General features: G+C 33.5%; 2 long non-coding RNA genes across 3 annotated transcripts in view; one reads left to right on the forward strand and one right to left on the reverse strand.

Annotated features, from left to right (window-relative positions):
• The window catches only part of LOC124992650 (uncharacterized), a 461,214-nt gene that overhangs the window by 5,697 nt on the left and 429,519 nt on the right, over positions 1-25,998 (forward strand). The gene's annotated exons all lie outside the window — the stretch shown is intronic.
• LOC124992652 (uncharacterized) lies at positions 6,082-19,135 on the reverse strand. Its single transcript, XR_007110164.1, has 3 exons — positions 19,018-19,135; positions 9,091-9,294; positions 6,082-6,885 (listed from the first exon to the last, which is right to left on the reverse strand). It is a non-coding gene; the product is annotated as an uncharacterized LOC124992652 (long non-coding RNA).

Genomic DNA, 25,998 nt, shown 5'->3' on the forward strand with positions numbered 1-25,998 from the left:
TGTAGACTGTTGCTGGCTCCCAAAATTTAAACTCACATATCCAATTACCACTTCATAGGCAATATGTCCAAATTTGCCATCTTCTTGAAGCAAGAAACCTTTTCTATCTTAGTCCATCATCTACCTGGTTTCAAAAAACAGAAACATAGTGTAGACTTTGGCATCTATTTTTTCCATCCTAAACATGTATACTTTGTGACAGATTCATTCCATTACTAACCATTTCTATTTCTAATAATTTCTCTGATCACAATCCCACATTTCCTCTCATGTGACTGACAAAGTGGTAGCTCTACTTGAGTTGTATTTCTTGAGGCCTTGGAAGCTTGAGGTCAACACCATTTATCAGCAGTTAAGTTACTCTTGTGACCATTACCTCCAGAGTCCCAGCCCCTCTCCAGGCAACCCTGGAGAATATCATGGTTTGAGAATATCGTCAGGCAGAGGGGCAGGTGCTTGCAGTAAAACACCCGCATCATGCAAGGGAAATGTGAGTGGCAAGAGCCTATGAGCACACCAAGAGCATCTGCACTTGGTGCCAAGAGGCATGTAAGTTGTTTCCAGGTGTTTGCTATTTCAAACAGTGTTTCAAAGAACACAGTGGTTTATGTCTCCTTGTGGACACATATTGAATTTTTCTTAGGGTCTAAACGAAAAAGTGGAATTTCTGTATTATGAGGTATGTGTGGTCTCAATCTTACCACTCTCCAAGTTACTCTCCAGAATAGTGAAATTACTCTCCAAGGGTGCTGCTGTACAAATTTCTGTTCCCATCAGCAGTTACTAGAGTACCCTTTTGCCCACATCCTTTCCAATCCTCTGTCCAGTGTTTTAATCTGTTGAATAAAGTAGCCTTTTTAAAGTTTTTTAAATTGGCATATTTTAATTGCTAATGAACCCAAAAAGACTTCTAATGAATCTCTGAAATTAAGTGAGCCAAGGAGACTTTAGTTATGTAGAGAATATAATACTCTATTCATTTTTCTAATGTGAGCACATCTTTATTTATTAAACATGCAAGTATCCTCTTCAGTTAATTGCTTCCTTATACCTTTGCCAATTTTTCTATTAGATTGTTTATCTTTTTCTTACTGGCTTTTTGGCATTTGCTATATATTCTGGATGTTAAGCGATGTTAAGCTTCATCTGTTACATGTATTTCAAATAACTTATTCAGGTCATGCCTTAAATATTTCTTAAATATTTAATGCTTTAAAAACTTTTGTTGTATTTTTCTTAGGTTTTTAAAGGTTTTTAAAATTTCAATTATTTTTAAATGTGGAATTTCCATAATGTTGAAGTCACAAATACAGAAATGTGCAGAGTAAAAATTTCTCTTTTGTTCTTGTTTCTCATCCCAACCACTCCCCTAACCACAGGTACCTTTCCAGGGTATCTATTTTTTGATGATTAAGCAAATAAAAACATCTTGCAACACCTTCATTTTAAAGTCTTTAAATCTTGAGATATTTAAATATGCATAAGGAACTGTGCTACATACCATGAGGGATGAACACATGGTCATGATACAGGGCCTAACCACTGAATGCTTTTTCTTACATTTGATGTCAAGTTATAAGATGCTATGGGAATTTAGAGGAGATATATTTCTTTTCAAAGAAATAATTAATATTCTTCATAACACTTGAGAATGATGCATCAAAGAAATACTATTTATTCTATGCCATATATTTTTTAAATATAAATCTTAAGTATTGATTTTTCCATAAGTTGATGACAGCTTAGCAAAATCAAAATTAAAGAAACTGTACAATGAGCCCACTGCATATCATGCACCTTGGGAGCAGATATTGGGGATGTAAAAGTGAATGTAAAAGTGAACAAGGCAAGTAATGTCTGTTTTCTGTGACGTAGTGGCTGGGAGTTAAACAGCAATGAACACAAAGTGGGTAGAGTGTGACAGTAAAGGGTATAGAGAAGCTGTAGCAGACTGCATTTTAGGTGGAGGAATGTTCCAGGAGTGGAAGGATAGCCATGGGGAATGCTCCAGGCAGAAAAAAGAGCATGTAAAATATTATGAAACTGAACATGGTAAGCTTGAGAATCTGCCAAAAGTTCAAACTGGACAGGGTATCAAGTACTAGGGCGGCAAATGGCTGAGAAAAAGCTGTGGAGTTCTGTACTGGCTCATTTCCGAGAAGGCCTGGTTTGGACTCTCATGACACAGGGACCCTACTTAAAGTATTAAATGAGACTATCAGCTGGACAGATTTTTGTCTTTATTCAGAGATAAAAAAATATCCTGGGTACATGAATAGTAGTTTACTAGGTGCCAACCCTCAAAAAAAATTTCTTAGTCTGTTCAACATTGTTACTTAGAGGGTTCTAAAACAGGTTTCAGGGTATCTGTAAACTATTGGTGTTTATATGCAGTATTTTCAGGCCAGGTTTTTAAACATGTTGATTGAGAGGTTTAAGAATCAGTAGATTGAGTTAAGAACAGGAGTTGACCAGGAAAGAACCCTTGAGAAAGTCAACATTTAAGGAGCAGGGAGAGGAAGACCGTTGAAAATAAGATAGAGAAAAAGTGGTCAGGGAAATAGCACAGAGATTCATGGAAGCGAAATGTGTGAAATGCCTAGTTACCACAAGGAAAAGATTGCAAGAATAAATCGCTTAAATAGAGTAGTGGTTTATCTCTCTCATATTTCAGGTTAGGCTCTTTGTGTACTATGATGCTAATAGGACCATATATTCCTCAAAGTCATTCAGAAACTCAGGTTCTCCTACCTTGTTGTTCTATCATCACCTCATATGTTGCCTTTTGGGGTGCAGGAATTGCTGAGTTCACACATGAAAAGTGAAGGAGCCAAATTTCAGAGACAATAGTCTGTCTTTAAGTTGAAGACAACCCCTGAAATATCTAATAGAAATTCCATGTATAATTTGCAGGCTGTCTTCAACTTAAAAACAGGCTCTGTGTCTGAAATGTGGTTCATTTTCTTTCTATCTGTATGTTTAGTCACATAACCAAAATTGGTTTTGAGAGAGGCTGGTAAATGTGGTTTCTAGTTGGGAAGCCTTGAAATTTGGAAGGTGGAGAATGAGTTTTATGTGAACAACCAGCAATTGCCAAACCAACTTTTTACATTAAGAAAAAAATTGAGTGATCAGATAGGTTTCAAATATTCACTTCACAAATATTTAATAGAGTGACTACAATGTTTGGTCAGTATTCTTTGTGATGGGGATATTGATGTTTTAAAAATCATCAAAAACTTATAATCAGGACAAAAGAGATAAGCATGAAATAAGTTATCAAATATGTGATTTTATATTAGGAAGTAATGAGCACCAAAAAGAACAAAGAATAATAGAGAAGCTGATTTCGGATAGAAGAATCAGAGAAGTTCTATTGCATTAAAAACTGCAAAGACTCCTTTGAAAGCAAAACAGTGCAATCTCCATCTTTGGAGAAGAATTGCAGTTGAGTTGTAAGTCTAGAATATTGGACAAGGAAAGATGCTTAGTAGAAGGAGATTCTGAGTTTAAGTCAAAGGAGAGTTATTTTTTAATGAGGCTAGGGCCATGATTTTAGTTTAAATAAAAAAAAAAATGCATGCAAGGATGAAATATTTCAGGTGCTTTTACTGGAAAGAAGGGAACAATGGACACAGTTGTAGATGTCTCCTTTATGATGACCTTATTGTTTCCTAAGTAGGAAGTCAGGAAAGCATGTGAAAGTAAGTGTTGTGTAGGCTGGAACCAGTTCTTGTTGAAAATTATAAAGGCGTGAAGTTGTTATGGAAAACCTCCAGCAAATATGAGGCATCCAAGTCTAGGAAGAAAGAAGTGCATCATGGGATTGCTCCTGTGCCTGGACTCTCTGGGCTTGTGTAGTGGAAGGGGGCCTGTGTGAAGTAAGAGAGTTGGGAATGAGAGGGTTCCAGTGATGCCATATAATGCCTATTCTACAAAGTGAAAACACGGCCCTTTGGAAGAGAATTGACTAGGGAACCACACACCCCGGTTCCAGATTTTGAATGGTCAGTTTGTAAGTGGCTGAGAAATGTTAAGATTATAGACTTTGGAAATATTTCTTTAATTTGATCTTTGAAAAAAAAATTTTTTTTCTTTCCAGGGCTGGGGTTTAAACCCAAGAACCTGGTGCATACTCCACAAGTACACTACAACTGAGCAAATTCTCAGATCACCAAATTTTTTTTTTTTTTTTTCGGTGCTGGGGATTTGAACCCAGGGCCTTGTGCTTGCAAGGCAAACACTTTACCAGTTGAGCTATATCCCCAGCCAGATCACCAAATTTGGTTTAGTTAACTTTCTTGTTTTCATCACATGGAGTTGTTTTGTAGGGTTGTAAATTCATTGTCACACTTATGAAGTTAGGAAGAAAAGTCATAAATATATTAAGAAATCGAAACCTTACATAAATTCCTATTCTGCCATTTTTTTTTCTTTAACATAATTCAGTTCCTAGTGAACTTACTAATTTTACTTCATGTAATAACTAGAGAAATGGTTACTTCTGAGAAACATACAATTTGTAAACTATTTACAGATAAGCTCACTTAGCATTACAAGTATCAGCTTTTATATTTTATTCATCCTTAAATATTGTATCGTATATAGAGCAAGCAGTCTTCTTGGCATAATATATTTTTCTTGATAATGTGATTCTAATTTTTTCACTTTTTATTCTATCTGAATATTTACATGTTCCCGCTTTTATTCAAATCTTTTTATCAGGAATGACATCAGATGTAGAGAAAATACAGCCAGAGTATTTTTACCTTTTGAGGATAACATCTTGACATCATGCCATTTCCTACTCTTTCAAACCTTTTAGCTTTCATCATTTTATATAAAATATTCATGGTTTCTAATAGTTTGATGGTTCTTGGATTACTCCAAAATATATCAGATTTAGACCTTTGCAAGTGTTGCTGTTGTTTTTGTTGTTTGCGTGCTTTCAAGCAAGCCCATTCTCTATTTTTGAAAACATTGTTATTTATTGTTTATTAGTTTGCCTCTTCTCTGAGGACACAATTTTCTGTGATTTTTGTCTGACTTTCCAGTTGTGTTACCTTGTTCTGTGGGGCTTCTTTTACCTTTATTTCTGGAATAGCTGATTTCTGCATTTAAGTCTTATAATTTTCTACTTTCAGTTGAGACTCCTGTTTTCCTTCAGCTCTGAAATCTTGTCATTAGTCTGCTGGAAAGGTTCTTTGTCGGTGCCTTACGGTTCTCTTACATATTCACCCAGGATGACAACTGTCCTCCCTTGAGCAGAAATTTCAGTCCATTTACCATAAAATACCTCTCTCAATAAAGAAAAGGTAAAACTTTTAAATCCTGACACTGAATACAGTACTCTTTGACATCAGTCCTTTCCATGTTAAATTTTGATGTCCTAAAGCCAGTGATAATTGGTTTTCTCATTGTTCTTTTCTTCTCAATCAATATTTACTTGTCAGTCAGATGCAAATAAGTAAGATTAGATTTCATATGTTCTTGAAAGCAGGGTATCACAACACAATTTAACAAGAGTTTTTACAATCAATATTCATTTGTACTATTTACGCACTAGAAATTACATAGGGGAAAATGTCACAGGGATTATGGTCCAAATCATATAGGTTTAGAGCACTTTAATCAACATTTAGAATTCTGTTTTTCTGTGGGTAGAGAAATGATCAATGCTTACTCAATGTTATTAATCTTTTAATCACTTATGTATTTGTACATAAATTCAATTATTTATCTGGAGATTAAAAACTGTTAGTTATAAACAAATTTAGAAAAGCAAGACTGATGCTTAAGATACATTACATACATATGTACATGCATATACACATATAAGTATAAATATATGCATGCACTATGGAATATTACATTTTCTATTTTACCAGCATGTTACTTAAATACTTCAAATTAGAAGAATAAAAGTAATTCTAGAGTTTAAAAATTGTGCAATGTGCCATATGCTAGGAGGAACCAGAATGTGTACTTGTTGGAATTCTTATTTTAATTACTAATTGTGAATAAATTTCAAAGCAGTGTCTTTTTTTTAGGAATATTTGAGGGGATTGACATTATTTAATGCTTTTTTAATTCTTTATTTTGTTTGAATAGAGTAAGTTTTGCATTCATTAGTTTTAGAGCACTTAATTTTCCTTGGCCCTTGCTAGACACCAGGATGCTCAGATAACTAAGATAGGGTTGCTGTTGTCAAGGAGTTCTAGTCTTATTTTATTCTACTTCATTTTGCATAAAGTGTCACTATTGTTTTTAATGATTATATCCATTTATTTTAATTTTTTCAAATAATGACTATTAGTCTATATTAACTTCTTTGAGAAGAAAATTAACTTCTGGTTTAATTTATTTTAAGAGGAGGATTGCTACTTATTACCTGTCAGCAATCCATGACTTCTAATATCCGTAATCACTTTTCTGCCATTCTGTAGGTGCTTTGGGATCTGGAGAGAAGTGTCTGACATAACAGCTGCTCTCCAGTTGCTTAAGTGGCATTAGAGAAGGTTAACTAATGGAGCTTCTTTAACCCTTTTCAGAAAAAGACAGAATGTAAAAAGTATTCATTCAGAATACAAAGTGTTACCAAATAAATGTTATGGAAGTGAAAAGCAAGGCAAGAACATTCAGAATGTATTGATAATCAATGATATGTATAAGAACAAACAGTATATTTAAGAGCAAAGCTCCTGCCTGACCTTGTTTAATGGGAAGGTTTGGGGCCTATGGATAGGCATTTAAAAGTGTAGCCAATGGATTTAGCACTAGTCTGAAGATCCAGAGACTGATTCCATACAGATGTAGCAAATCCTTGGGGAGTAAAGATGTCCAAATGGAGAAACTGAGGTCCAAGCAGCAGCATGAGGGTGGAATCTGCATTGGAAAAAAGATGAGATGTCCATGTCAGTGAAATTAGTGACATTCCATAAATAAGAGCAGGGAAAACAGAAGTGATATACTCTGGGGGACAGATTTTAAGGAATAAGTATGACTTCAGTTACATACAAAATACAAGCCAGAGACCTTCCAGTTCATAGGTAATTTTACCAAATTGGTAAAAGTTCTATTACAGAAAGTTTAAATCCAGGGAAATATGAATTTTACACCCAGAGGTTTAATTTTATCTCTTCAAGGAGAGAATGAGCATAGAGATTCTAGGAACCCAAGAAAGATGGACAGAACTGGGAGCTCATCTCCTACTAGGGTTTACTGAGGGAGAAGAGAGTGATCAGTTGGAAAAGGAATCTGACTTTTCCTACTTCTGAAAACTTTGATAAAAGCTACAACTGATTATTTCTGTCTCAATTAGTTCAAAGGATAAAGTTTATTGATCCAGTGGTTCATTGACTTCTTGTTTCTAAAGGAGGAACAAGACAGGATGAAGAGTCAATTTGAAACAGGGAAGAGGGCCCCATACAAAGACAGATATTGAATGGTGACAGCCCCAGGCACAGTACAGGTGCAAGGGTAATGGACAAGGTATAGTCATCTGGCATAGGAACAACATGAAGTGGAGTTGGAATTTGAACTGAGATTGATAATGAAAAAGAAAAGTATAAAAAGAAACTTTCTGAACAAGAGAAAATATATTGGTGTACTGTTGAAAATGTCTAGAAGGGATGCATAACTCTGAAGGAACAGGTGCTAAGGTTTGGATATGACTGGTCTCCCAAGGGTCCTTGTGTTGGAGTCTCAGTCCTGTCAATATGGCAATGTGAGAACTGATGGGACCTTTAAGAGGTGGAGCCTAGTCGAATGTTCCTATGTCCTTGGGGATTCTGTCAACAGTAGAAATTAAGGTGATTCTTGTGCAAAAGTCTACTTCTGGCCCGACTCAACTCTCTGGCATCCCACACCAATATGATTGCCCACTCTTGCACATGCTCCCACCACTGCTATCCATCATTGCCATCCATCATGATGTGTCATGACCGAGTGCCTTCACTAGAGCTGAAATGATGCAGGTGCCATGTCATTCAGCCTCCAAACTTTATTTTTTAAAATAAAGTCAGATGCCTCAAGTGTTTTGTTATAGCAACAAAGAACTGACTAATACAAGAGAATCTAGGAAAGAAACTGGTGCCAGAGAGATGAGATGAACTTAGATTCCAAAGTTTGTGAGGAGTGATGAGAAAGCCAAATGGGCAAGTTCTTCAAGGCAATTGGAAACTGAAGGACACAGGTTAAACCTGGATATTTATCTTTTTTTAAAATACGCATGACTGAAATGCATAGCTCACACTGGTTTTAATAAACCACAAAAAAGGTAAGAAAACCGTTTCATCTTCTCTTAAACTGCAATAGTAGTGCAGGATATTCTCTCTGGATCAGTAACTCATATAGCCATCAAAATGAAAGTAAAGCATGCTGATATCTTCTGACAAGCTACCTTTCACAGAAGTTCAATTAAAAAGATAATACATTTCCTAAGAAAATAGTATTTATTTAACTTAAACACAACAGAATGGTAGTATCTTATTTGACTGGGATTCAGAGCATTGAAACAAGGCAAAAGTGGATGCATTAATATGTGAAAAGTTGACACTGAGTATAATCAATTCAATATAGTAAAAGTACTGACATCAATTACATTTGTTCCCAAACTCATTTATGGGAATTGTTTACAGGATTTTATGAAATTTAATTAAAACTTATGTACAGATGAAAGACAAGTACAAAAATGAAGCAAAACTGTTAATTTTTTGAAAATTGAACTTATTGTTTCGTAAAGTCTTCCTAAAAGGAAATTCCTAAAAATTATTTCTGTTGAATCAAGTATGAGTAGGACAAATATAAAAGACTAGAAAGATATAAAAATTTAGAAAGTTATCTATACCAAAATCTTTTCTCTAGTGACTCTGTTCTAGTTTATTAAATTTTAAATCATTGTTGGAATAGTTAATACATAGAAAGGAAATGGGAAATTATGTTTGATGGTCACACATGAATACTTGAACTAAATAAATACATATATATGCAAAATTACATTGATGGAATTATTCCATTATTTGTCGACAATTCTGCATTGTAATGATCTGACAAATCAGCAGACTTGCTTTGTTAGTAAGAAGACGTTACCTGATGTACTATATAAGGTTGCAGCATCATAGAAGTTCAGAACTTGTTAAGTTCCCAGTTCCATGAAGTATGCCTTCAGACAGCTTTCTCCACATTGATGCAAGGATCCAGCTGCTTTCATCTTGCAGCTCCACCAACATCATCACCCTCACCCACACCAGCTTTGAAGTCTAAGTCAACACATGGCAGAATTCTGATACTGACCTGGAGACAAACACAGACCCCATTCACCTTCTCCTCACAATTCAGCCACAAGACCATATTGGTCCAAGTGAATCTAAGAAATATCATCTAATTATGTCCTCCAGAAGTGCCACAATCACTTCTTCATATACACACTTCTGTTGTATGTACAGAGCTCCGAGCCAGGCACTGAGAAAGGTATATGTATAACTAAGACATACTTTCTACCCTCAAAATTCTTGGTACTCGTATGAGTAGAACTGCTCATAAGTAATTGTTAGTGCAGAGTCAGACTTATTATGTTCCATAATAGAGGGATCAAGAATTTTTTACAGAGGAATGATTTCCTAGAAGAGGCAATTGTGGAACAGGGTTGAATCTTAGGAAGAACTCCTCAGCAAGAAGAGGTGGTGGGGACAGCAGGAGAAATAACAGAACAATGGGAAGCTATAAAATGACTGGAGATGAGACTCTATGATAGGCGCAGAGATAAAGATGTCTGAAATACATTTTGGGGTCACCACATAACAGGCCTTAAGTATCGCATTTATAGTTCAAGCTTCATTTAAAAATCTGCAGCATGTGCTTGAGGAAGAAACAACAAGGAGAGTGGAAAAAAGTTAGCAATGGCAGTGGTGGGGGGCTACTTCAGCTGGTGCTGTGGGGATGGAAATGTGAAGAGAGGCAAAATATTTGAAAATGTAGATTTTTAAAGACTGACAATTTTTTTTATCACCAAATAATCCAGAGATTTTGTATTTTACTGATGAGTGCTCTCCATTACTAATCCTTGGGAATTATTTGATTTCCAAAGGGCATTTGTAGTTATTAAAATATACAAAGAAAAACTTTTTCTGGGTTTGTCAGTGATGTCTCTGGAAGCCTTAAGAGTGAAGAGAAGCACAGTGGAAATAACCTTCTGTTGTAGCCATATATTATCACATTATAAAAAAAAATTTCTGAATAAGAAATAACCTAAGAGTGACAACCTCACCACCCCTAAACTCCTTCCCCTACTCAATCTCTAGAAAATTCTTTGAAGTATTCTCCTTTGACCAGAATTGTAGCTCAAATCCCCATTCGACACTCTCTTCTAGAGTTATTGTCAGGGCATAGATATTTTTGAAGTTACACAGAAAGATAGATAAATCTCACAGAGTTTGCAGCCTTCACAAGTCTTTCTAATTCTCTAGACTTCAGTTAAGGAAAGGGAGTGCTTCTGAAGTGGCACATGTCTCCTCTGCATGTTCAAGAATGCCACATAAAAGGCACGCTAGGAACAAGGTTTCCAGGCTCACATTTCCCCATTTCCGTAATGCAGGGGAAGTATTCAAAGTTTTAAGGAGTAAAAGAGCCTCTTGTATTCCCATTAGACCGTCCAGTAATAATTGACCAGATGTAAAACTTCAAATTGTGTTGATGTAGAATATTTGAATCCTGGTTTCCAGGTGTTCTGCCCTAAGAATATTTTCCATTAGCTACAGAGATGTTAGTCCTTCAAGAAGATAGCCTCATCCCTGCTAATGTTTTAACAAAAGATTCTCATCCATTTCCACAAAGAGGTGACAACATTGAGATGATACCATGGCATTATATTTAGGATGGAACTTTCACCTTGAAAATTTACTTTAAATTATTCCAACTTTCAAAAAAAATATATTCTATTAATCATATTATATGTTATGTTTAATTGTTAAATTTAGAACACTTTGAAATAGAATGTAGTACAAGAATCCAAATAAAAGCACATTAGTTATAATAAAAATTTCATGTAATCATATGACTTCAAATATATTTTGGTTATAATGGGTAATATTTATGTGCTCTTTAAAGGCTTTGATCTAAGATGCAGCTTTCCTTTTAATAATGGATATAAATTCCAAAAGTATTGAAAGGAGAGGGACTGGACATCTTGAAGTGTCTGGTATTACATTTACTAGTTCCTTTCCATTGATGGTATTCAGAGTGTGGGGAGACCTTCAATAAAGAGGGGAAAAGAACTGATTAATAATCAGAAAAAATGGGTTTTAGCTTAGGTTTCTCTGTTACTGTCCATGAAACTGCCTGAGTTTACATTTTTTAACCATGATGCTCACTCTGTATACCTACAGAGTAATTTAGGGGACCAAATTATTACACCTCTTAGCATACAGAATAAGAATGTAAAATCCATTCTCCTCTTAGATTACTCCAGTATTTTCATACCTCAATGACCTGACTCTGCTGACAATTCCCAGGGCCTATTGCGTCTTATTTTTTTTCCCACATTGCAGTTATTTTTATATGATACCATGTTACTTAAAATTATCCATTAATTCTTTTTCAAATTTCTTGGACTTGGATTTTGATACTTCTTCAAATTTGCCTCATATATTAGAATTTGTGATTTGAAGATTAGGCTGGAAATGAGCAAAATCAGAAATTCTAATTAAAGAAGTTTGCTGTCCAAACTCACAAAACCACAGTAGAATACCTTGTTTTTTGTGTGTGGAGAAAATGAAGCTTAACTCTCACTGATTTTCAAATAGTATGCAGTTGGAGGGGAACTTCCACCCCTGAGGTGTTCCTCATCACTATTTCTCCTCCTGTGCAGGACAGTATTAAAGAAGGACTAAGTATGAATAACTTATTATTTACATGAGGAATTAAATTTTAAAATGAGTTAGAAAATGAGTAAAAACTTCTGAAGCTATGTTTGCATGTGTAATTACAAGGTAAATCTTTGCAAGGCATCTTGTAAGGACTTGATATGTAAAATAGAGTGAGTTTCATATAGGCATTATTTGAACAATTTTAAGTATTTATAATCATACAAAACATTTCCATTAAGAATCTTAGATGCACATTAAAATAAGAACAATTAAACTTTGTCAAGGATTTCCCATCTAAAAGATCTATGAAGTCACCAGTGAAAATTATTAATTCGAATGAGTGTAGGTGTGAGCGTGTTTGGTTTGTTTCCTTAGCCTTTTCCAACCCTGTGGTAGAATGTGTTTTCTGTTTCTTTAATAAGGTAGGGTCTTTCTTTCGACTCACAGGGGGAGGTCTGAAGTGTCCTAATACATCTAGGAAGCAGTAAACGTTTTAGCTACTCTTTTGTGATTTGTGCCTTGTCAAAAACAATAATATTGCCATCATTCAGAAATGGTTGCAATAACTTGGACACTTCACAGATACGAACAAGCTTATTATTCACAGGAAATTTACAAATTACTGTTGACTCTCTCAGATTGTTAAAACGAAGCAAAATTAATTTTTAGTCCTGCAGGTTTAAGGCGACTATCTCCAGCTCAATAAGGATCAGGAAATACAATCTAGTAGTGAAATTTGTTCAATTATGGAGGAAAATTCCAATGAAAAAGGTTGAAATACCAACATTTGGAATAAGTGAGATCTAGCTGGACAAACTGCTAAGTTACAGTCTGTAAGGTCTTCATATTGCTCAACAAAACAAAACAAAATAAAAACATGCTTCCCACAGCACTGATAATTATTTAATAAGTAGATAGCTGATCTGAAACCTTGACATTTTATTGACACTTTTTATTAAGTTAGCAAATCAAAGGTATGGGAAATCAGGCATAATTATATAGTAATTGAAATTATTTTCTCCTTAGCAGAATTTGGTTGCTTATGAACAGGTAGCAGATTTTGTAAAGCTCTAGGTCCCCATGTTCCTTTGATACTGAGAATGTAGTCAATGTTCAGGAAATACATATTACATTTATTTACAAACATGTACAGAGTGCAATCTTAAATTACGTAAGAAAAGGAACACATTCAGTTTAGTGAAACACATTAATCATAGTGCAAAGGCTTAAAATAGACCCCATGACAAAATATAGGTATATGTCTAAATCAGCAGAAATGCAGAAGAGCATGGCAGGTTAGAAACAATGAGATAATGACTTAGATTTCATTATGGCAAGATTAACTGAGCAGCTGTTGAGATTGGATAATGGTATGTGAGTTTCTCATCACCCTGTAACATGTTTCCACTAATACAGATTAAGACTGTCTAGATTAACTATAATTATCTCTGTGGCTTGTGCATAACATAATTAGCTTTTGCCAATGCAAAGTATTTTATTAAGAGGAAAGTGATTTTTAAAAAATTACAGAAATGCCCACAAGAACAAATCAACTAAAGATAGAAATTTTGTCATGCATCATAGTAATATGAAAAAGTACTTAACTCTTTTTGTAAGATAGTTTTCAAAATCCTAAATTTTGTTTGCATGACAGACACATGAAAGATGGTTTCAATTATGCTGACTCTCTTGCTGGAGTTTGTGTACCAGGTGTCCAGACCACAAAATGAAAAATGCAATCTTTGTCCGCCTTCTATATATAGAGGTCTGAGATCAGCTTGTCTTTTAAGTGCCTGATTGCTACTTAATTGCAAAACTGCACTCTTTAACAGAGCATCCCAATAATAACAACCAACAACACTACAATGAAAAACTCTTTGCAGAATCTTTTACCTACACTGCCACATATATAGTATGTAATATCTCATAACTTATGTAACCAGGTTTACTAGGTGGTCAGCATTATATTTATATACTATCCTAAAATCATGATATTTCTGTTGATCAGTAAAAGCTAACTAAAACTATGAAGGCAGGTACATTGACATCCTTGTTCTAAAGGTTTTAAAGCAACTGTGATATGATAGAAATTATTAAATTTGAGGTGAGCAGATGGGAATTCAAATACCAACTCTGAAGTGTTGTGGTAGACTCTGGGCTAGTCTTCACCCTCTGAACCAGCATTTATCCAATGGTAAAATGAAGTTAATGATTCCTACCCAGGTGGGCTGTTGAGAGAATTAAGTGAGGTAATTTATGTGAGCAGTTATCTTAGAATACATTTATTCAATTGGATCTTTTTTATTTGAAAAAATAATTCACAAGAAATGTGTCAGGATAAGTTTTTTTCTCTTTCATCTCAAAGAGAATATGAAGTAGAGTAAATGACATTTTTGAGGAAAGTACAACATTCAAAACTATCTTTAATGGAAAAGATTATGAATATATCCTTAGTTACAGAATAATTATTTCCTCTTCTTTGATCTCTTTAAAGTGAGTTATTTTGCCCTCTCTTCTTTATTGCTGTTTGAGGTGATGTTTTTAATATTTATCATGTTTCTAAAAGGATTTCTCAACTATTTTCTATTCTTAAGATCTTTTCATTAATGTCCAGAATTTATCTCCTTAATTTTCATATTTTACATTTAGTGTTCTTACCTTCATTTATTTAATTGCATTTTAATAACGGGGCACCTGCTCTGGTTTGCCTTGGTATGCAGTAGTGCCAGGCACTATATAATTTGGTCTTCAATCAACTCCCTGCCCATACCTTCTGTAGATATGAACTGGCTTAGGTAGGTAGGGAATAACAAGGCCCAGATATTTAAATTTCTAAATCTTTCTTTTACCTCTATGTTATTAATATAAGACAGACTGTGGCCTTGCCCATTTGCAGAGTCAGGACCCTCATTCTCCCCTCTTTTCCACTGAATCCCATCCTATACCTGTGCAGAAGATACATCCCTTAAGATGGTGAATGAAAGAAGTGTGAGAGCCAAGTGGTAGCAAAAATTTTGCCATTAAAATTCCTACCATAATCTCCTTTCCTGTTTCATTTCCTGTTGGAGGTAATGTAGGCATAACACCAATATTTCTCTTTCATCATTCCACATTTATTTGGCACCCTCCGTGATATAAGATGCATTAGGAAAAATGATCAAAAGGAGAAGACCCATATTCTATAAGTATTTCATTTTATAGTCTAACAATAAATGTAAAATACAGAAAGTAATAAATGAGTGAATGGCAACCATATTACAAACTATTACTAGGAATGAAGAACAATCTGAATTTTTGATAAGCTGCTTTATGTATTACTTTATGAAGATTAAATATTTATTTTGAAGTAAATTATTTTACCTTTTAAAAATACACTAATGTGAACAGAAAATGAAAATGAACTTAATATCGTGTCAAAAGAGATTTCTTTTTGTTACCAATACTTATATATTTAAAGTATAGTCTTATTTAACAAATTATTTTTATTGAAAGATGTATTGTTCTGTTAACTTAATAAGCACTTAAATAAGCACTTAAAAGTGCTTATTTGTTTTGTAAATTAAATTGGTTTGTATTAAAGAGCTGAGATGATCAGAATTTAGTTAAGCTCATCAAAATTTTTTGAAGGAGGAAATTTCATTATCATTTAAAAGCACATTTAATGAACAACTATTCATGCTAAGTTCTTTAATATTTATCATCAATGTTATTCCACTTAGACTTTGGGAAACTGAGGCTGAGAAATGTTACATGTCTTGCTTAAGGTCATTGCCAACTCCATGCTTTGTTACTGCTTTCTTAGGGGAAGGAAATTCTAAGAAAAAGAAAATTCCCATTCTCTTTAAAATCTGAAACTTACCAGCAACTCTTATTACTTGAGTTTTTCTCTGTCATTGAAAACTTACCCTTACAAACATGCTCTCACTATACTTATTCTTAGGAAGTATTGCTTGGAAATAAAGCTGAATCAATATTTCCAAAGGAACAACAGAAAATAACTATAGATATGTAGGTATACTGCATTTAGATTGGTTTGATTTAAAGGACAAATAACCCTAGAATAAACATCACTAATTATGCTGCCTTTTGCAGAAGTGAATTGCAAGTTAAAATTTAAATTTTAAAATTGCCTTCAACAATTTTCTTCAGAGTTTATTTTTCTTTCAACAATGTCTCTAAGTTCCACTATTAAGAGGATATACACCCAAAGTAATACATTTTATGTCACATATGTGTTAAATATCATGTATATAATTGTGTCCCATAGTTCAATGATGTACACTAAACACTTACTTCTGGGAAAAGAAATAAAACTGGCGAAAAGTGAAGAGAATAATATTTTTATTTTAATCCATGTGTATTGCTTGAATCTCACAAGAACATGAGTCAATACTGCCTTGCCTTTTAAAAACTAAAATCAAGACCTAAAGGTAATTATTATGACAATATCAAAATAAACAGTAAGATCATCAAATCTGAATCACACAGCTGGAGTGTGATGGCTTTCTGATTTAGATACTTCTTGGCATATCTTATGGTCTGAGACATGCACGAGTATAAGAATTATTTTTCTAGGTAAAAATGGAAAAATAATAAAACAATCTTGGTTTCCAGAGCAAATCATTTTCATCTGTATTCACTGGATAAGTGTAGTTCTAATGCAGCCACGTGAATAACATTACATATGTTTTTAAAAATTACTATTTGCTGAAGACATTAAGCAATTCACATGTTTTGCTGATGATGAGTTTTGGTGATGAGATGTAAGAGATCTGTAAGTCACATCAAGAAATACTGCTAACTGAATTTAAGCTGAATTTGCAATTAATTTTGGTTGCTTTCCTTCTCTCTAAATTCTGAAGTTTAGAGTTTAACTTGGAATTGTTTTCTCAAGTTTACCTCTAGCCAAAGTTCATAAAATGGCTTATGTCTGTCAGTAGTTGACCTAACAGATTTGTCCTATGTTGACACTTTGTTCTTCTTATATCAGACTGTGTGTATAAACATAGGTGTGCTATTTTTAGTGGGTTCTACTTTAAAATGGGATGATGATTTTTTAAATTTTATCTATTTTTTATTTGTTCTAATTAGTTATGCATGACAGTAGAATGCATTTTGATATATCATATATAGATGGAATATAATTTCTCATTCTTCTGGTTATACATGATGTAGAATTCCACAAGTCATATAGTTATATATGTACATAGGGTAATAATGTCTGTTTCATTCTATTATCTTTCCTACTCCTATACTCACTCCCCTCTCTTCACTCCCCTCTACCTAATCTAATGTAACTTTATTCTTCCCTAGCCCTCCCCCACTTTATTGTGAATTAGCATTGGCATAGCAGAGAAAACATTAAGTCTTTGTTTTTTTGGTATTGGCTCATTTCACTTGGTATAATATTCTCCAGATTCATCCATTTACCAGCAAATGCCATAATTTCATTCTTTAAGACTCAGTAATATTTCATTATATATATAATGTGATATAGGATATATATATCATATATATGTATATACATATATATATCACATTTTCTTTTTCCATTCATCTGTTGAAGGGCACCTAGGTGTGGTTCCATAAGTTAGCTATTGTGAGTTGAGTTGCTATAAACATTGATGTGACTGCATCACTGTAATATGCTGATTTTAAGTCCTTTGGGTATAAACTGAAGAGTGAAATAGCTGGGTCAAATGGTAGTTCCATTCTGAGTTTTCTGAGAACTCTCCATACTGCTTTCCATAATGGTTGCACCGATTTGCATTCCCACCAGCAAAATATGAGTAGACCTTTTTCCCCACATCCTTGCCAACATTTATTATTGTTTGTATTCTTGATAATTGCCATTCTAACTGGAGTGAGATGAAATCTTAGAGTAGTTTAGATGTGCATTTCTCTAACAGATGAAGATATTGAACATTTTTTCATATGTTTATTGATCAATTGTACTTCTTCTTCTGTGAAGCATCTGTTCAGTTCCTTAGCACATTTATTGATTGGGATGAAGATTTTTACTTAGTTGTATATGTGTTCTTAATAGGACTTTGAGATAAATCATTTATTCATTAATTCATGGTTTTCCTTTATTCATTCTAGAATACCATCAATAATGTATTAAATCTCTAACCATGTTGTGAAATTATCAAGAAAAGAGCAGCATGCTGAGGTTAGAGGCATATAGTTGTTGAGTTCTCCAGTGATGAAGTTGTGTGAGAACTTCCTAGTAAAATTACTAGGAAGAATACCTCCTGCTAGTGTGGCAAAGGTTTCTTTATTGGGGAAACTCCAACAGAATCTGGATGGACAGGGATAGAATTTTTCATGGACCGGGAGGGGGACATATTTCTGAGATGGAGCTTTTGAGAGGAGAGAAAAAAGACATAAGGGGAGGTGTCTGGTACATGCGATGACTGGAGCCTATAAATAGGGTGTGATAGGAGATAAGTGAAGATAAGGTGCAAGGACAGGTCAGAAATTGGACACCATAGACAGCCATGCTCCAGACCATGGACTCTTTCCTTTAGGCAGTCGGGATCTTTTAAAGGAATTTCAACAGAAGAGCAACTGAACTGTACATTTTAGAAACAGACTTTGGCAGCAATGCAGAGCGTGAATGGGAATTGCAGAATAAGAGGCACAATGAGACATGAAATAAAGCCAGACAGCAGAGATGGAGAGGAGAGGAGTTGATGTAGATATGAACAAAATAATATTGACAAGTCTGGGTCAATGTAAAATTTGGTCAAAGTGGAAAATGCAAATTAGTATAGGTTAATACCCAGGCATCTGTTTTAAGTTAACGGGAGGATGCTGAAGCTATTCAACAATAGGAATAAAAAGGAGGTTTGGGAGGAAAAGTAAAGAGTTTGGGAGGAAAAGTAAATACTTAGCTGTGTTTTTTGAAGTCTACATGTGGCGACCAAGTGAAGGTGCCAAGTAGGTCTTTGAATAGTGGGCCTAGCAGTCAGAATACGGCACTGGATGTCTTTCCTGGATTAGAGATATTGATGTGTTGGTCATCAGTACTTAAGAAATAGAATGTTGGTAGATTCAAAGCAAAATGGTGAGAGAAGGAAGAAAATATTAGGCACAGCAACCTGCAGAATAATTACATTTAAAAGGATGAAAAGCCAGTTAGAAAACTCACCAAAGTAAGTTGTCCTTTATTTTCTTTTCCACAGTTCATTCTTCAGACATCTGGGTTGCTTCAACTTCTCTCTCTTTCTACTGCTGCATTCTAATTGAATGTACCAGTATGTTATGCCTGGACCACAGCTGCAGCCTTTTAACTTTTCTCCCTCTCTACAGTCACCCCACTCCCACTCTTCCATCTGTTCTCCACTGAGCAGCCAGTAAGATGTCATAAGGAGGTAAATCAAGTCATGCCCCCCATTTAAACTCTTCAATGCCTCACACTGGGCATGTGGCAATTTCTTTTATCATCATTATTAGAGTTTTCCTTTTCACATTAGTTTTTTCTTCTTTTTCCTTTCTTTTAACTCTAGAATAGCAAATACATTATAAGAAAGCTTATAAGACTATTTAAAATATAAACTGGTAGGTTTATGGAAATATATTCAGCATTAAAGTGGCTTGTTTATATCAGGAGTATTTGATTTCTTGATAATGCCTTGTTTGAAATGAATGAGAGTAAAATAATATTTCTATAATTTGTGTTTTATTTGACCCCTGAATTCCCAGCAATGAGTAAGATAAAACTATGAAGAGATGTTGGGCACTGTTGGCACATGCTGTAATCCCAGTGACTTGGGGAATTCGAGGTAGGAGGCTCACAAGTTTGAGGCCAGTCTGTGCAACTTAGTGAGACCCTGTCTCAAAATAAAATAAAAAATAAAAAAGTGCTGGAGAAGACCTCAGTGGTAGAGCATCCCTGGGTTTAATGCCCAGTATTATACACACACACACACACACACACACACACACACACAAACACTATGAAAATACCATGTTTGACATTTCATGGAAATAAATCAGAATGACATTTTAAAGTTAAAAATAGAATGAGAGAGGGGCACATTGATATTAAATATTTTTGAAAAACCCAAATCTCACAACTGAGATTTATATAATTACAGTTATTAGAAATAAGAGCATAAGACAATATACTCTGTTTCTTTAGAATGGATTAAATTTAATTCTAGGTGTAGTAGGTACTTGACAAAAACCTGCAGCGTATCTCGTCTACTGGACAAAATTTTTTCCAACCAAGTAGGATAAATGTGACCAAAGACAATAATTACAAATCTTGGTGTTATGATTAATTATTGTTTGTTAATGTCATAATTTTGAAAAGATACAGATAGTGTCTTTATAAAATGGATTTGGTCATTAGAAGCAGAATACACAAATTTCAAGTTTGAACATTTCTAATGAATGTCACATGAGGTGAAATACATATATATATATATATATAGTAACATTTAACAATTATTATATGTATGTTTCTATTTTTATGACATCTGCCAAAAATGCTTTTATGTCCCAAGTATATGAGACTAAAAGATTGAAACACTTTCTAATTTAACTATGACACAGAAGAGATTCTTAATTAATTTGGAGAGTTACAGACCTTTCACCAGATTTAGTTCTGTATATCACCAGTATGTGACCATGGGTCAGGTGCTGAGTTTATTTCCTCTTTCAGATGAAGGGAACAACAGGCCTTCCCTGATTGGTCTTATCTACAAACTGACTCTTTGTGGCAAAATCCAGTCACTAATTCAGTATGCTAGGGCTGGGGAGATAACTCAGTTGGTAGATGCTTGCCTGTCAAGCACAAGACCCTGGGTTCAATCCCCAGCACCGCCAAAAAAAAAAAAAAAAGTTCCCACTAATTCAGTATGCTGAATGTCATACTCATAGAGTTTATAGGGAACCTGGAAGTTAACTGCTAAAATGGGGGTAATACCTAAGTATATTAAGACAGTATCAAAATTCACAAACTTTGAATCATTTGTCACAAGAGATCTAACCAATAATCACATTACACTTAGTAAACATTCTACGTCTTTCTCTTAATTGTTATAATTATAGACAAAATTGTAATTTTAGACAGGACTTGGCAATCTAGTCTTATGTTTAGTGTATTATTTTGGGCTTTTAGTCTCCAAGACTTCAGCTGATATTTTTTAACACAGAAAACATCCCAATTGCCTCATGTGAAAATCATTCGAAAGTAATATTTCCGAAGTCATGAGTATAATGCAACTAAAGAACAATGTAGTTATATCTTATTTGGCAGGAGTTATAAAAATGGAGAGATAAATATGTTCTAGTAGTACAGAAATTCAATCTTTTAATTTTAAACCCTCCCATTCTATTTTGCAAATGCCTACTATAAGTAAGATACCAAACTCTGCCAAATGCGGAACAGTAGTTAAGAAATGATTTGCAGAATGGATCTCAAGGTCTTCATTTTGCTCTTCCATGTGGAATCTATTTACTCATTTGCACATGTGAACTTTTAATCTCTACAGCATGTTTTTAAGCTTCACACTGAGCCTGGAAGTTGACACAGATTCAAATCAGTAAGCAAATATAAGATTCCTTTTAAAGCATTCAGTGGAAAAATATTTGTTTCTTTCAATTTTTAAAAGTTTTATCTTTGCACAAAATATTCATCTGCAGGTCAAAGACATTCCAATGTTTAGCTAAACATTTTGTGGGCCAAATGTGGGTTAAAGAAAGGAGAATCATTCGAAGCCAGACTTGGCTTATCCTACAACAGCATTCTGAAATCTTGGTATCTTGGTTAAATTATCATTCATATTAATTATACTGATGAAAAAGTATATTCAATATTTTCATGAACCAAGGTCATTAGAATTAAGCTTTGTGAAGCCAGGCTCTTTATCTGTCATGTTTATTGCCATTGCAATGTGCCATTGCTCTTTATCTGATACATGCCAGTGCCCCATTAATGCCTGGCATGTATCAGAGGTTCCACAATGTGTTTTAAAAATGATCCCATGGAAAAAGCAAGAACTGAAGCCTGAGACTTTGTGTCTGGTCATAGAACTGCTTCTAAGCTAAAATCTTAGCTGCCTCATTTCTCTTTCCTTGAACTTCATTTTCTTCATCTTTTAAAAATAAGAACATTTTTTATTATTAAAAAGGGATCTTCTGGTTTTATGAAAGCACTTATACTATTATTATATATGAAATAAACTTATGATCATTACATTGGAATAAATATACTTCCACAGGTGATATAATTACTAAACTTATAAATTAGGTTCCTTAGTATGCAAAAACAATTTTAGGATATAAATTCCCTCTTATATAATATAATTTTAGGATATAAATTCCTTCTGGTTTTATGAAAGCACTTGGTACTTATACTATTATTATATATGAAATAAACTTATGATCATTACATTGGAATAAATACACTTCCACAGGTGATATAATTATTAAACTCATAAATTAGGTTCCTTAGTATGCAAAAACAATTTTAGGATATAAATTCCCTCTTATCACATGGAAATATCATAAAGCAATTTTCCCAGAGTTTTCCAAGTACCATTAAAAAATAAAAACCTGGCGGTGCAGTTTCTTGATTTTGTTTAAGGGAAGTATCAGTCAGAGTTCAGAGTGAATTATTTCTTTTAACTGCACAGTGTGGTTCCTGCAGGTCAGGGTTGAGGTTGAGGGCAGGCAGCCTGGAGGGGAGCTCCTAGCACTAAAGGTAGTAGTGTGAATAAATAAAAAGACATGTTACTTCCTGAGTTTAGATGATATTCATATTAAATGAAAATCACGAGTCTGGATGTATGTTCATGGAAGTCTGGAACAAGTATAAGCAAAAAGATCATATGGAATTAACATATTGTAAAATTGTATTTAAAGTATGTTTTATTAACCCCCCCTCAATCACACTCATATTTCAGATCTTCAGGAATTTTACTGGGATAATAGTCCACATGAAATTCCAAGCATTCTATCCTAATGGGGAGTGGGACTACTTATAATTTCCCCCTACTTGTTTATCAGTAGTTAATACAACTTTCTGAGTACTGAAGAAGAAAACTGAATTACTAGTCTTTATTTATGCTTCAGTTCTTTTCATAAGAAACATTGGAATCACTAGATTTTTACTTTATTTTTAATTATTACCCTGAAATGTAATACAATGCATTTAATCTTGTGAACTATTTATCACTTTCTTCTGATATGTGACAAAATATAAAATGATTAAAAGTTAACTTATCTACTACCAGTAAATATATTTGGCAAGCATTTTGTAGGAAGGATTATATGTAGAAATTTACAAAGTTCTCCTGCCAGATAATTTTGTAGATATTTTTTCTTATAGGAAAATTATAAAATCCTATTTGATGGGATTCAACAGATCTATAATTATCTATATTTTAAATGTTATCAAGTTCAATACCCTCATACATTTCATACTTTGGTAAACTGATTCAATTTTATTTTGGAAATTATCTTAATTCATAGTTTATTTCCTCAGTTTTGAGGTAGAAGCAGCTAAATCATTTTTATTCTTATGTATAAGCACTTGGTAGGGAATGAGTTTCACCCTTGAAACTTCCTGCTTAAGTTCATGACAGTCCCAATATCAACAAAATGGATGTAAAGTTCTTTCGTGTTGTTGAATACAAGGGAGGTGTCTAACATACTGGTTGTTCTATATCTGAGTTCATGACCCAAGAAAAATTACATTTATGTAAATTTACATATATATCATGTTCATAATGAATAGATATATTCTACAAACATAAATGCAATTAGGAATAAAATAAATATTATTCTCCAAACTTAGCATAACCAGTTAACCCTTTGTATAAATTGGTGAATATTTTCAGTATAAAAAACACATCCTATTGTGAGAACTTAAAAATTAGATTGATTATGATATAAAATGTGCATTCACCTCCTGTTTCCCAGTAACTCTGCAACTGGCTGCCACTTGTTCTCTGGATGACTTTGGTCAAGTTCTTTGCCTTTCCTTTCTCATCTTCAAGAACTTATAAGGCATACCTAGCTGACTGGGTTGCCTTGAAGATTAACTGAATTTCTATGGATAAGGTGCTTAAAACAGAGCCTAGCCCATAGTTGTTAGATGAAATTATTTATTACATTTGAATTGTTCTTACAAAATCAGAAAAATAATATTATTTGTGCAGTTTTTGTATCCTGACACTTCATTTAGGTTTTTATCCATTGTGGTTATTCTTCACTTGGTTCTTTTGTGGTTTTGCATAGGAAAACATATGATTTGTCAATAAAAATTTTAGGTACTTTTATCTTTTTATTTTTAGTATCTCATGATTTTAAATTTTGAGTTCAGTACTTATTGCCTTGACTATAGCTTTCAGTTCAACATTAGATGACTGTGAATAATACTTTTTTCTTCCTGATTATTAGAATGACTTGCATTATTGTCATTTAAATATTGCGTTGACTGTGTAATTCTTACACTTTTTCTGATTAAAAGGTTACCCTATTCTTTATGAACTAAATTACATTGTCAGATACATCTGTGGATGTGCTAGAAATCTTGAAATATATTAATATATACATATATGTTTTTAATCTTATGATTTGGTTTTCCTTTTTGATCAATTGATTTGCTAGTAGTATGTTACTCTTGCATAGCTGGTTTTTTATTACATGCTTTAATTCAATTCCTTTGTATTTACCCAGAATTTTTAAAGGTGTTCCAAATTGAGGATGATATATAATATTTTTTCTTTCTCACCTTATTTTGGTACTTATTTTTTTGGTACTTAAAAAGGTGATATTTGCATTGGAAACTTTGCAAATGTATGTGGAGTGACTATTTTGGAAAAAATCTCACTAGCAAAATAATTAGGCTGCAGAATTGATTTTAAAGGTGATATTTGAAAATGTAAAATGAATTTTATTAATTGTTCTTTGAATTTTGTAGAATTCTTAAATATTGACTTAATTGTCAGTATGACATTTTCTGAAGTACTATATTGCCAATTTTATTAAGCTTTTCCTTTTAGTAGCATATATTTATAAATTATAGTCTAGTGGTTTACAAAATTATTATTGAATATGTTTGATAAACTTCCTATTATTTCTAATTTTTATGTGTTTTTTTTCTGATTTTCATTTACAATGTAGGTCAGCAGTTCGCATATTTTATTGATTCTTTTAAAAAACTGTAAAAGTGGAATTCCTTGCTTGCTATTTTTTCTAATTTATTAATTCCTGCTGAATACCTCTTCTATTTCTTATTGCTTTTTTTAAATTCTGAGACTTATTTCTAAGTGTATTTTGGATTGTTCAAATAGGTTTTGAATATAATACGTTGGAAAACAATATGTAATCCATGTCATGTCCTAAGTTAAAGATAGTTCCATTAATTCAGCATAAATTATTGTATTATTCTAATTCTTTATTCTTATAATTTATCTAATGGACATAAATGAGGGTAGTTTTTGTAAAATTCTTACAATGCCAAGTGGATTTATATACTAGGTATAAAGTTACTAAATGAAATTTGGTGAGTTATATGAGTAATTTTATATAGGAAGGTAAATATTTTGGGAGTGTAGAAGATCAACTGTAGTGTGGGGTAAGTCTAGGGCCAGAGATAAGAATTACGTATCTGTTTAGATATGGCATTTTCAGTCTTATGAATCTCAACTTTAGACATATTTTCCTGTCTTAGAAGGAAGCATTTGGTGTTCTTGTTCTTTTCCAAAGCTGTTCTCATTATCTTCTACTTTTCCGTCATCCAAAAAAGTTGTACCATCAGATTTCCTTCTCAATCCTTTTGTTACATTAACTTCTCAGATGTAAAATATAATCATTTTCTTGTCAGGTGAGTTACTATGTTCACCCCTCTCTCTTATTTAAAAAAAAAAAAAAAATTCTTCTACCTTATGAAAGGCATGACAAATTTCTGCCAGAATTTGAGATAGAGCATTCATTCAGCCACTTATCAAAATCAACTCTGTGCTAAGCACTGTACTAAGAACTGGAAAATTCTATTTCCCTACAATAGATAGAACCTTTCACCAGTATGCTAAAGAGATTTTAATTGTTTCTGTGAGCTCTCCCAAGACTCATTATCTCCAATTGGTTTTAGTAGATCTTTTATGTAATGACCTAA

The sequence above is a fragment of the Sciurus carolinensis genome, chromosome 9 (genome assembly GCF_902686445.1).
Source record: "Sciurus carolinensis chromosome 9, mSciCar1.2, whole genome shotgun sequence".
In the NCBI taxonomy this organism is placed as follows: domain Eukaryota; kingdom Metazoa; phylum Chordata; class Mammalia; order Rodentia; family Sciuridae; genus Sciurus; species Sciurus carolinensis.